The sequence below is a fragment of the Pan troglodytes genome, chromosome 3 (genome assembly GCF_028858775.2).
Source record: "Pan troglodytes isolate AG18354 chromosome 3, NHGRI_mPanTro3-v2.0_pri, whole genome shotgun sequence".
NCBI classification, from domain to species: Eukaryota; Metazoa; Chordata; class Mammalia; order Primates; family Hominidae; genus Pan; species Pan troglodytes.
The window spans coordinates 177,490,451-177,504,191 of NC_072401.2; the positions used below are offsets into that span (position 1 = coordinate 177,490,451).

At 34.2% G+C, this 13,741-nt stretch overlaps 1 protein-coding gene and 1 long non-coding RNA gene across 5 annotated transcripts in view; one reads left to right on the plus strand and one right to left on the minus strand.

Annotated features, from left to right (window-relative positions):
• The window catches only part of LOC107974486 (uncharacterized), a 51,881-nt gene extending 50,575 nt beyond the window's left edge, over window positions 1-1,306 (plus strand). For both annotated transcript variants that reach the window (XR_008547665.1, XR_010156751.1), the window contains exon 7: window positions 1,176-1,306. This is a non-coding gene — a long non-coding RNA (uncharacterized LOC107974486). The remainder of the gene's footprint in view (window positions 1-1,175) is intronic.
• Window positions 1-13,741, minus strand: part of GPM6A (glycoprotein M6A) — a 369,432-nt gene that overhangs the window by 207,974 nt on the left and 147,717 nt on the right. The gene's annotated exons all lie outside the window — the stretch shown is intronic.

Sequence of the window (13,741 nt, forward strand, 5' to 3'; positions counted from 1 at the left end):
ACCTAACCCATCATAATTTTTTCAGGACATAGGAAAGTGCCTCATTTGAAAATCTGGGGGTGATTTCAATCTTTAAAGTATTTACTTAGTGAGTTAGAAAAAAGGGGAAATGTCTATGCCAATTTAAAGAAATTTTCTCCATTATTCATTACATTAATAAGTGCATATTGAATCTCTTTGCATGTGGAAGAATAGAGAGTAAATGAGTAATAAAATCAATGCAGTCCGGGTGCGGTGGCTCACGCCTGTAATCCCAGCACTTTGGGAGACCGAGGCGGACGGATCACCTGAGGTCAGGAGTTTGAGACCAGCCTGGCTAACATGGCGAAACATCTTTTCTACTAAAAATACAAAAAAGTAGCCTTGTGACGCACGCCTGTAATCCCAGCTACTCGGGAGGCTGAGGCAGGAGAATCGCTTGAACCCAGGAGGCGGAGGTTTCAGTGAGCCAAGATCGTGCCATTGCACTCCAGCTGGAGGCAACAAGAGCGAAACTCCATCTCAAAAATAAATAAATAAATACAGAATTTCCAAGCGTTATAGAGGCAAGGAAGTGAAGAATCCAGCATGAAAGAGAAAAATGTTAATGATAATTCAATGATATATCCAAAGGGCTAAGTCATAAGGCAGCAAAAGTTTTAATGCACTTGAAGAATGAACGGGAGAACGGTAGAAAATAGTGAAAGACAATAATAGCAAAACATTGGCAAATATAACATTAATTGAGTTCCCGTTGGGCTCAAATTACTTTTTTAAGTCCTTAACATATAGTAACACATGTAATTGTCACAATAACTCTGCTTATTACTTACTTATTATCCCCATTTTACAGAGAAGGATATTGAAAAAGATATAGTTGAACTAATTTGTCAAAGTCACACAACTAATTAGTAGCAAACAGATCCTAACCTAATCTGTCTCTCTATAAAAATGAATTCTAAAGATAAGTGGCTGCTAAATTATGAAGGAATATGTAGGCCAAGGTTGCATTTAGATAAGCAACATGAGTAAGTTACATGATTCTGTTCATGTTACAAAATATTTGCATATATAAATTGTGTTTATATAATTAACAGTAATTTGAGAGTAACATACATTTTATAAGCTTAAAATTGGAAATGGATTCTGGAATTCTTTGTCATCATAACAATTTTTTTTTAAATCTTTGTTTTTAGAACCAGGAGCTGAACATTCATATTTAATGTACGCGCCTGGAAATTCGAACGTCCCCCACCCTCCAGGATCTTGAGAAATCCTACTGGGAAAAATATTAAGAAATATGGTAAAATAAAGATTAGTGTTTTTATTTGAAGGATAAGGATGCTTGTCTAAAACCAACTTAAAATGATAGGAAGTCTATAAAAAGCAAAGCCCAGCAGATAAACCTACTTGAAAATCTTATTTCCATGACAACAGAAACAGAGCATTAAAGGGCCAGCACACTTCTGCAATGTGTTGTTGTTGAAACATTCAGTCAAATAAAACATTTTCAATAAAAGGAATAACCTTTCATATCCATGCTAAATTATAACTACATATTAACATAGGAAAAAATGTTAGCCTGTTATATAACATAACATTTTTATAAATGGAGGGATTATAAGGCTGATTTTTAAAATTATCATGAAGAGATTTAACATCTTTTCTACTGATTCTGAAAAATGGAGAAGTAAAATATAAGATATGATCTGTCATTGCTTACAGAAAATGAGTTTTCTAGTTTCCATAGCTGTCATTCCATTTATTGTTTTAGAAACATCCAGTTCATCATATTATTTTAAGATAATATAGGGTGCTCCTTCATGAATATACATGTAGCCAAAATAATTTTTTCATTTAAAAGAATCACTATTATTTAATGATGTGAGATAGATTTACATTCATAATTCTGGGTATTAAAATTTAGTTCTTTTTGGTGTTGCATAGATAAAACATTTAAAAATATTTTGAAAAAGATAGCTTTTTTAATTTCCCTATGGTAACAGCAATTTTTTTGTACAGAATTCCTTCTTCCTATTATGTTTTTAAGGCTTCCTAAATTTAAATGATTCTCCAAAAGCAAATTTAGCATTAACGTATGTAAAATAATTTTGACTCTGCTATTTTAAACAATATATATATTACAGATTTTAAAGGTGTTACTATGTAAATGACTTTGGCCCTCATAACAATCCTGTGTAGTGAGGAAAGGGCAGATACTGTTATCAGTTTTTTTTAACAAGTGAGGTATTTGATGCTCACACACATTACATGGTAAGTGGCCATAGGAAAAATAAACAGGCTGGCCATGTTGGTTCACACTTGTGATCCCAACACTGAGGCGGGAGACCTGCTTGAGTCCAGGAGTTTGAGACCAGCCTGGGCAACATAGGGATATCTTGTCTCTACAAAAAATAAAAATTAGCTGAACATGGTGACAGACACCTCCAGCCACCCTGAAGGCTGAGCCTAGGAGTTCAATGCTTCAGTGAGCCTTGACCTTCCTGCTACTGTGCTCCAGCGTGAGTGATTGAGTGAGATCCTGTGTCTAAAAAAATTTTAAAAACAGAGAGAATAAACATAGTTCTTTACATTTCCATGGCCATCTTTTTTCTGCTCTATGATGCTATATACCACAGTTAATTTAGAAGATTAAATATTGACCTTATAGGTCAATTTAGTTATACTTTAATATGAATTGAATTAATGGCTCTATGGAGAAAAGAAAAAAGAAAGCATTATTAATCCCAATCCTTGCTTACCTAATTACAAAAATGATAATTCCTTATTAATAATTGATGCACAATTTTTCTTTAATTTTATATATGTAAAATATATAAATTACATATATATTTTCTGTATAAACACATTACATATTTTATATGTACATATATGTATGTAGGTAGTTAGGTAGATATATCAAACTTCAAGCAGGAAATCTTTCAGGGATATACCCAATCTCTGAATTTCTAAACTAAAGAGGTCTATTGATCTATACCCATGAGCACAAGGAAAATATTTGCTTGCCAAAAAGAAGAAGCAGGATTTCCTAGATGAAGAGCATGTAAGAAAATACAGAATATAAAGACTAATTTCACCTAAAATAGGGAGGAATTTACAAACAATATCATTAACTTTGGTTTCTCCAATATAAATGTCTTTCCTTTTACATTCATTTTTTTCTTGACAGGAACATGCTTAAGCTAAATGTAAATCTACTGAACAGAGGCCCCTGCCTTCAGAGCACAAAACAATGAGGAGACAAGTTCACTGCCTCCGACCATCTCATTTGTAATCCTAGTTCCATGACTGAAATGCCGAGTGACCCTCACGAAGTTATTTAAACCTACTGGGTTTCTGTTTCAACACATTTATTCAGGTCTTTGGCAGATATGTGAGCCATAAATCCTACTCTGAAGGAGTTTGGGACCCAGGCCAGCTTCATAGGCAGGCAACCTGTGGAGCTGAACTAGGTGCTATGCTTGGAAGAAACCACCACTTGATTTGATGTTCTGCTGTCCTCGTCTTGAAAATCTTAATTTTTGTACAAGGGTTCCACATTTTCATTTTATACTGAGGCCAAAATTATGTAGCCACTTCTTGAGATAATCGCTTAGAAGCAATTTCCCTTGTAAAATAAGGTGACTGGATACAGTCATGACTAATGACGACTCCCTTCTTGATAAAAATTTAGACAGGCTTCTCTGGGCCCTCCTTTTGAGGATGCCTCATCCTTGTGCTCCGTTCTCAATCTGGTTAGCCTAGTTTTAGCAGGCATCTTGATAAATCAGTCCGGAGAGAATCCACCCCACCTTTGCTGTCTGCAAGTTCCTCATCCCCCACCTTTGATACATAAGTCCTTAGCTACAATTAGCAGCTACCCTTAATGTCTCTTCTTGGTAATTTCTCATCCACTGACCACATCACTCTGCTCCTTGGCTGTAAATCCCAAGTTCTCTTTGTTGTATCCAGAGTTGAGCCTAATCTCTCTTCACTATGGCAATAGTCTTGATCCTCATTGCAAAAGCTTTTAATAAAACCTTCAATGCCATTTTAACAAATGTCAAAATAATTTGTCTTTAACATGAGAAATATAAAATTGTGAGTTTATGTTCTTTTTTCTGAACAAAACCCTCACCTCAAACACAGATGTCATGAGATCTCCAATGTTAGTTGAGAAGACAAGGCAGTCTTTCCAATTCCTTCTGCCACAAGACTGAATTATCTCAAACCTGCTTTACTCTCTGTCAACAATACATTTATTCCAACGGTGACATGGTTCCTTGTCACTGTATGAAACCAAGGATATGAAATATCTTCCTAGGTCTTCTTTTGATATTGGTTTTCTGTTGATTTGTTCATTTTAGGTTTCAATAATAGAACAGTGTTCTCTCTATGCAGATTATAGATGCCTATTCTCACACATAAAACTATTGCATGTTTGCTTTTCTTTCATTCTTTAAAATCCAATATTATTAGAGCTCAGGAAGACCTTAGTGATCACTGTCCAACTTTCTGACTCTACAAATGATGAAAAGAAGGTTAAAGAAGTCTTGTAGCTCAAACAAAAACCAAGTTTTCTAAAATTAATTAAGAATTCCTCCAATGCCTCTTAGCTTTCTTTTAAATAATTATGTCAGATTTCCTTATCACTGTCAAGATTTTATAAGTATCTCTTGGGTTCCAGGTATTGAATTTATTTTCTTTAAAACTCTGTTTAGACAATTGCTACTTCCTAAGGAGAGGGATGAAGAGGGGCGTAGGTGATAAATATGTTAAGCACTTTTTTCAGCTATAATGGCTAGAGAAAGGAGCTGTATTATATTTTGCATAATATTTGCATTTGTTTTTGATCTATACCAGCTTAATTCAGCCCTCTTCTTTTTCTAAAGTCAGCTAACACCTTTAATAATTCCATTGTCTTGACTTACTGCTTTAAAATTGACTACAAAAAAAAGAGAAACATATTTTTATTTTGTGACAGTAGTCAATTAAACATATTTTATTAGTTAATTACAAAAACTGTGTGATTTCCTAAAATTTTCTTTCCTAGTGGTGGATCTATGTAAATGAGATATAGGATTTTGTTTCCAACAGCTTCTCAGCATAGAGTTTATAATTACGATAAATACACACAAGTTGCCATAGTAGACAATGGTGTGACACACATTATTAACTTGGAATGTAAATTTTTTACTTACAGGGATAACATGAGGTTCCTAGCATTGATTTCGACGTTTCCCTAACAGACATGGAACCCACCATTATATTATTTCACATTCTTGAGTAAAGGATATGTTGGATTAGTAACTTCTCATTCTTCCTAAATGTTCACCTAACAATGTAGGCATCTATGCATATATAGAGTTACCATTGTGCTTATGAGCTCATTTATTCCCTTAGTGAGTATAACTACATTTAAATCTTCTTGAAACAAGGAACAGAACTAAATATGCAGGTTCCAGTTCAGATTTATCTTTCCCCTTTCCTCATCAAGAAAATTTCTCATCTTGAAATTTCTGCAATAATTTGTATCTTTCTATTTTCACAATTTCTACTTTTAGTAATCCTTATCTGGATCATTACAATCAGATACCAATTAATTTTGATAATTCAAGAGCTCTCCTTTTTAGTATTGTCAAGACAATCACCATAAGCAGGTATTTTTTAATCACGTTGTTCCCATGCTAAAAAACGTTGACTGTCTCTCCATTATTTGAATGATAGAATATATGAATCTGCCTCCAAGCTGCCTTCAAATGTAAGTTGTACTACACCTTTTGTCATACTTAAAAGTAGATTTAAAAATGCTGTCCCCAAAGTACTGACCATGTGTTTTCACTCACTGCCATTTCCTCTATTTCACTTTTCCAAATATTAGTCACCCTCAAGTTCATAACACCCTCCACCCCTATAAGAATTGTTCTTTTCAAGCCCTAATGTGTCATAACATCGTGTCTCTACTCTCAATTTTGCCCTTAGTTCATTATTCCAGTTTGCCTTATATTGAAAACAAGAGAAAGAAACTATTATTTCAATAATGCTCATTTTTTGTACATATAGGCTTATTTGATAATCTGATAAAAGCTTTACACCTTCTATTCTATCACCCGACAAATGAATATTTGAAAACTTACCAAATTTTGTACACGTTTTTGCTGTTTTATGAGGCTCAACATGAAATCCTATTTTAAGATCCTAAAACTTCAGTTTATAAACCTCTTGAATATTGAAAAGAAACTTCAAATATTGATTCTTCCCTGAAGAAGTTTATAGAGAGAAGTCCCCAGAGTCACTGGCTCATTTATCTTTGTAGCCCCAGGCCAATATTCCCTTTGCCCAGGTTGTAAAGCCTTTAACGTGAGAGGCACTCTGGATTAATTAGATACCAAGTGAGTGATTATAATTTCACTTTCAAAAGAATATTATATGGTGCAAATTTGGTTACATCTGTATAACTTTTAATATGTGGAAAAATATGATTTTTTCTTAGCAATTAAAGAAATGTCTATACCGAAGAATAAGGTCTCCTACGCTATTTCACTGATTCTGCCAATTTTCATAAACGTGCAAAAGCTCTTATAATAGGATTTTACTCCAAATATCAAGAAATTGAGATATAGAATGTAGCAATTATATTAAGTACTTTAATAAAAATATACAGATCTTGCTCCTGCTTATTCAATCTTCGTTAACTGTGAGATGTGTATCTCAATGTGACTTAGTCAGAATGAAATAATGAAGATGAGCTGTTTAATGCATTTGTCTTACATGGCCTCATTTTGAGGTCAAAAACAAATAAGAATTTTAGAATATTTTTGTTGTCAACATGTGCTGTATAAGTAAGAGCCAAGAATCAATGAATCTCCCTTTTTAGCTCAAACAATACTAAAACATATAGAAAAAGAAGTAATGCAGAAAGTTACCAAGCCAAAAAAGTAACTCAGGCTAGAAGTAGAAAGCAGTTTGGTGTAATAAAGGAAAACATAGAATATGCCATTCAACACATCTTTGAAACTACCCACTGGATGGTCCTCCTTTCTTTCAGTCTAGAAACAAAGTTTCTACTTGTTCACATGCCCATTGAAGCAAATTCCTTTCCTTAAGATGCTCAGAGTACAGTAATTTCACTTATATGCATTATTGCTTTCTGCTCTTTCTGTGACCCAGGGTCAACCGCAGTCCAAAAATATTAAATGGAAAATTCCAGAAACACACAATTCATAAGTTTTAAATCGTGCTGTGTTCTGAGTAGTGTAATGAAATCTTGCACCTTCTTATTCCATTCTGCCTAGGACGTGCCTCCCCCTTTGATCAGCCTCTCCATGCTGTGGATGCTACCCACCACTCAGTCACTTAGTAGCCTTCCTGGTTATCAGATCTATTGTCACAGTATCAGTGCTTGTGTTCAAGTCACCCTTATTTTACTTAATAATGGCCCAAAGCACAATAGGAGTGATGCTGGCAATTTGGATATGCCAAAGAGAAGCCATAAAATACTTCCTTTAAGTGAAAAGATGGAAGTTCTTTATTTAATTTAAAAAAGACAAAAATTATAGTTGAGGTTAAGATCTATGATAAGGAGACATCTTCTATCCATGAAATTGTGAAGAAGGAAAAAAAAATTTATGCTAGTTTTGCTTATCTCACTTCAAACTGCAAAAGTTACAGCTGTAGCACGTGATAAATGCTTTAAGATGTAAAAGCCATTAAATTTGTGGATGGAAGATGTGAACAGAAACGTGCTCTGATCAACGTCAACCAGGTATGGCACTATCATCCACTGGAGGGTCTTGGAATGTATCCCCACGAATAAGGGGGAACTGCTATAGTTTCCTAACAAAGGACAATGTTCTGCAAAAGATATCAAATTCTTTAATTCTCTCCCAAGTTCATATCTTCATTTCTCTTTGCCTACCCTTAGCCCCTAGCTCTTTTCCATTGTTAATTGGCAAAAAGCTCAGAGTTCCCTTTCTTGACTAGTTGTCAAAACACCAAGGCTATAATCTAGTGACTCTCCGCATTCTAGCGCTCAAGCTTTTTTCTTGAACATTTGCAATAATGTATAATTTTAAATGACAGCATATTTTGTAGCTGTCTTGTCTTCCTAGTTTTGAGAATAGCAGCCCCTAATGAAAAGCCTTTTCCAACATAACTATCTTTCCATTTACCTCTGAAAGTCAATGAAATAAAACTATTTCATTCCTTCTGGGACTCATCAGATGACAGAGTTCTTAAATGGGAGGCCCTAGAGTTTCCTTTTTATTTTATACCTACATTTGAAAAATATCCAACTGTCTTACAGTGTTTAAAATCAATACATTACCGAAAATTCTGGAGGTAAAGAGCCAAACTCAGTTGTAATAGATGCCTTTAGTAATTTACCTGAAAACAGATTATAATTTAGAGACTAGAGTTACACATAATGAAGATCAAATTCTGGCTTTACCTTGCACTAACTGGTAATTTTGGAAAATTATAATTCCATTTTGGTTTCAATCCTGTACACGTAAAATGAGAATATTAACAATTTGCCTACAACCGAGCAATGATGTTCTGAAATTTCAAGAGATAATGTATACATCATTCTTGACACATGTTTTTAGTACACAATAATAAATACTGTTATTTTTAACTAACAAACATAAATGTCTAATAAATACTATTATTGATGCCATAAAGCAAATGAGCTATTACAATTTTGGAATTTTTAAAAATCTCTGTGTGCAAATAAAAGGAAGAGTAAGAAAACAGATATATACAATTTAGATTCATATGAGGAAAAGTGATAAATTTTAATTTTAGATTTTGTTGTTGACTGATTCTTTAACAAGGAAATGGTATTGAACTGCCTGAAATTTCATTGCTTGATATTTATTTCTGCATGTGAAATGTATTAATTTCAAAATATGTAATTCATTTTATAAATTTGTATAGATTTAAGAGTGTAAAAATGTTTCTTATCCAGACATATAAGGTATGTTTCCTCTCCAAAGGTAAGTACAGTACTAATTAATCTGGTAGAGAAGTGTAATAAAGACATTGTACCAAATATTCAATTATTCAATATCCATGTACTTCCCAATTCTCCCAGCCCCCTTTTAGTTGGATGGGGCCTTGTGACTAATTCTGGCCAATGGATTAACAACAGAGTACATGTGTGTCACTTCTAAGCAAAAGCCTGGATGATAGACATGAGAACGTGGATGCTCATCTACCTTTGGCGAATGCAGTATCGTAGAGGTTTAGCCAACGTAGCCAACGTAGAGGTTGACCCAGTGCCTTGAATAGCAATGGAGGGCAGAGTTCATTTGATGATCCACACTGGACATGTAGCACCACCAAAAATAATCCATGGACATGTTAAGTCACAAAGATATGGGAGTTAATTTGTTACTGCAGCATAATCTAGACTGCCCAGATTAACATGGAAATGGTTTCATTGACAAAAAGATGAAAAGAGTTGTACTATACTAATAATCATTTCTTTATAATTGCCTTTATTTTTAATATTTGCCAATCTTATAACTTTTATTTGATAAATATATATTGGAACTTATTGTGTTGAAGCACTTTCCTCCCCAAAGTAAGTCATTGTCTGATATGAAAGAGAAGACAGAAATATTTATAGTAAAACATAGAGTGTTAAATTAATTCTGAGGAAAGGAATATTGGTCCTACTAGATTTCTGGGAAGAGATATTATCTCATTTGAGTCTGGAAGAATTGGATGTATTAGACATGTGAGGATGAGCAAGACATGGTAATGAAATAATGGGGAGTATTCTGGGAGAGAGACTAGCATGAGCAAAATCATAAATAGAGAATAGTGACTTGTTGAGTATGGACGGAGTAAAGGCTGTAACTAAACAACACAGAGTTGACATCCACCCTCATGTGCTTCTATAAAAAATAAGAGTACCTTCAAGAAAGTTATTAAAGGAAAGATCTGAAGAGACATGGAAGCTTTACTCAGCACGAAAGAAGACAACCTTCTTTCATTCTTTCCAAATTCCTTAGAGATATCAGGAGAAAAACATGATTCTAAACTCTACTTTAGAACCCTAAGCTATAAAGAGAGGGAACAGAGACATGCCTATTAGAAGTTTATTACAATCACCACCAGGGGATTTAATAAGAAAAGAAATTAGTGTGACAAGGGAGTAACAATGGAAATGCAAGACAGAGGAAAAAATGGAACATTTTGTGAGTGCAGACACAAGAAGTTTAGGAAAACAAAATCGTGGATGTGAGGGCAACGGGAAGAGAGGAGATAGAAACCAGGATGATTAAAGGATGATGTTAGGAAAAACAAAAATAAGACCACAAACAGGGGTGGGGTGAGGCAATTTGATTTTGGACTTGTTGGCTTTGATATACTGATACACCATGTGGGAAGAAGATAAAAGTAGGTTTGGAATTCAGGAAACAGTCTGGGTGACACATGCCTGACAGCAAAAATAGTCTGAACTATTTCACCATAAATAATCTCAGGTGGAATTTTTTTAGACCCCAATATCTGTTTATCTGATGCATTGCAAGAAATATATATATTTGTAAAATAAATAAGTATGTAAATATATATGAAACATATATGTAGGAAGGGCACCTACAGAATGGGGATATTCATTTTACATATATATTGCATATATAAAATTGTATGTATTTACATTTTTCGTATGTATTATATAAATACAATATTATATATGTTTATATATAATTTCACATATGATACTATATATTTATTTGTAACATAAAATATGCATATCTATATTATATATGTTAAAAACTGATTTCCGTATCATGCATGTGTTCTTCCTACTTTCAACAATTTTTCTTACTAGAAATATTCTTCCTAGGATACAGCATATCACTGCAGCCCATTCTCTCCTTTTGCCTGACACTTTGTTTTCTGAAGACTGTAGCCTCCAGCTGGGCATGGTGGCTCATGCCTGTAATCCCAGCACTTTGGGGGACCGAGGTGGGCAGATCACAAGGTCAGGAGTTTGAGACCAGCCTGGCCAACATGGTGAAACCCCGTCTCTACTAAAAATACAAAAATTAGCTGGGTGTGGTGGCGGGCGCCTGTAATCCCTTTGAGAGGCCAAGGTGGGCGGATCACAAGGTCAGGAATTCGAGACCAGCCTGGCCAACATGGTGAAACCCCGTCTCTACTAAAAATACAAAAATTAGCTGAGCATGGTGGTGGGCGCCAGTAATCCCAGCTACTCTGGAGGCTGAGGGAGGAGAATCATTTGAATTCAGGAGGCAGAGGTTGCAGTGGGCCGAGATCGTGCCATTGCACTCCAGCCCGGGTGACAGGGTGAGACTCCGTCTCAAAAAAAAAAAAAAAAAAAAGACTGTAGTCTCCAAATGAGTGTCCAAACACTCTTAATGTTCAATGAGAGGGAATAATATTCAGGTTACATTGAAGAGGGAAGAGTACCTAGTTCTCTAGTGTAAAATGGGGATCGTGGAAACAGCAACTTTGGAGTAAGGAGGAGAAAGCCTGTCAATCTATTTCCCTTCAGACCCACACAGTTTGCTGCACCAACAGGTGGCACAATATGCAAATCAGTTGTGATTGGCAAGTCCAGTTCACGCATTATGAAAATATAATTTGCATTCCATGTTTTGTTTGGTTTGCAGTTTAATAATGAATTTAAATAATTTTCTATTCTGTATTGCACTATTATCATCCTCCATTATCACTTAGTTTGCAGTAAAACCTGTTTTATGCAACAGACACATGTCGGTGGTGCCTTAAGAAACAAAAAAAAGAGGGCAGTGGCCACACACTGGGTGAAGCAATATGGAAAGAAGATGTTAGCCCCAGGAAGTGACTGGATATTAAAAGATCAGTCAGAGCAGGAATTCAGAGTTAGAGACAAACACAAGAAAATAAGCTCCCAGGGGAGGGTATTGAACTCCCCATAATACTTGGAATTGGGGCTTTGGCCATCTTACTAGCTGTGAAATAAAAGGATGAGACCAGAAAGTGAAATCTTTTCATTTTTAGCATTTGGCATTATTCCTAGGATGTAACAGATACTCCAACAGTTTGGAATGAATAAATAAATAAGTGGAAATGTGTGAGAACCTGGGGGAGAAAATATTGAGAGTAAAGAGAATAAGAAAAAAAAGGAAATTTTGGAAGGCTTACATTTTTAAAAAGGAGTAATGAGAAAATGAACTGATAAGAACCAATGGATACTTATGGAGATAAATGAATCGCCAGAGACCAAATAAAGATTGGCTTTAAAAATTTAAGTCTTCTTTCAGAGCAAAGACCTATCTTCATTCTTGTTTCATTCTTCATTCTAGTGAAAATTCTAATACATTTCCACTTTATTGGAGAGGGCAAAGAAAAAGTGAACTAGCCCTTTATTGTGTCATGTTTGATCTGCATTCCAAGCCTTTTCAGTCTGGAGGCTCTTAGAGCTTATATTAGTAATAAGTATTTACACTCCCAAATTTGAAAATGTATTTGGCCTTATTTTTAAAAACAAAAGGAATGGGGTTTGGAAAATAATTTCAGAGTACCAATAGATAGCACTTAATTTCCCTCCTTTGTTTAATACTCTGCTGCCTTTAAAATATAAAGAGGAAAGTCCTTTTCCATCTGCTGTCAGGGAAACAGGAAGGAAAAAAAAATCTTGAAACTTCAATGAAAATGTCAAAATGCTAATAAAATAAAACATTTCACACATCCTTACAGCAATATGTAAATCAGAAAAGATATATCACCTTGTTCAAAGCAACGAATAGATTATGCAATGTCCAGCAAAATGTCTCAATCGATGCGCAATAAATATATTTTTTTCATTAACATTGTACCCCAAATGGGTCTTCCAGTTATTGCCAATATCATGCTTCTTCTTAGATCTAACGTCCTCTCCTTTAGGGAACTTGAATCCCACAAAAACCTGATTATACAGGACTACAGAACACTATCGAATGTTACAATTGATTGCCTCATTTTTTCTCCTATTATTTATAATTTAAAGAAAAAATTTCAAACCATTTTGGTTCAAAGAGATTAAAATACTTTATGAATAATTTGCTGCTTCTATCCTTAATAACTAATACATATTTAGAGTGATTATTTCAATTCAACTCAAAAATATTATTGAAATAAGGCTTTTTTGGCATGATATCAAAAAAGATTATTTAATAAAATACTCTAGAGCTAAGTTTACAGGAAAGTACTAACAAAAGACGCTTTAGGTTTTCTTTTATTCCTTTTTACCTTAACTAAAATCTTGGCTAAAATCTTGAGTTGAAGCTTATCACAATATTAAGGAAGTATTAAATAATAGTGCAACACAAATCAGACAATAATTGGGAATTCAAAGAAGTTCTTTTTTTTTTTTTTTTAGCTTTGCAAAGCCACAGAAACAATGAGATCAAGAAGTAAGAAAATCAGGAAATCTTCATTACTCTTTACAAAGAATTAATAAGATTACCAGTGGAGTCGTTCTATGCTTTTATGTAAGGGGTTATGTTCCAAGGAATTCAAAACAAAAAAGGAAAGGAAAATACCCAACAAATAAGAGTTGTGGCAACTTGAGAACTCACATGACTCTGAGGTTTTATTTCTAAGTAGTACTTTTGTGTGAAGATATTATGATATTAATATCACTCAGTTACCAAAAATAAAAACTTTAAGCCTTCTTAGCAAGTTCAAACAATTGTTGTAAGCCTAAACACTCTTAACTATTTCACTATCAAAGAGTATTTATACAATATGTTTTATAATTGTT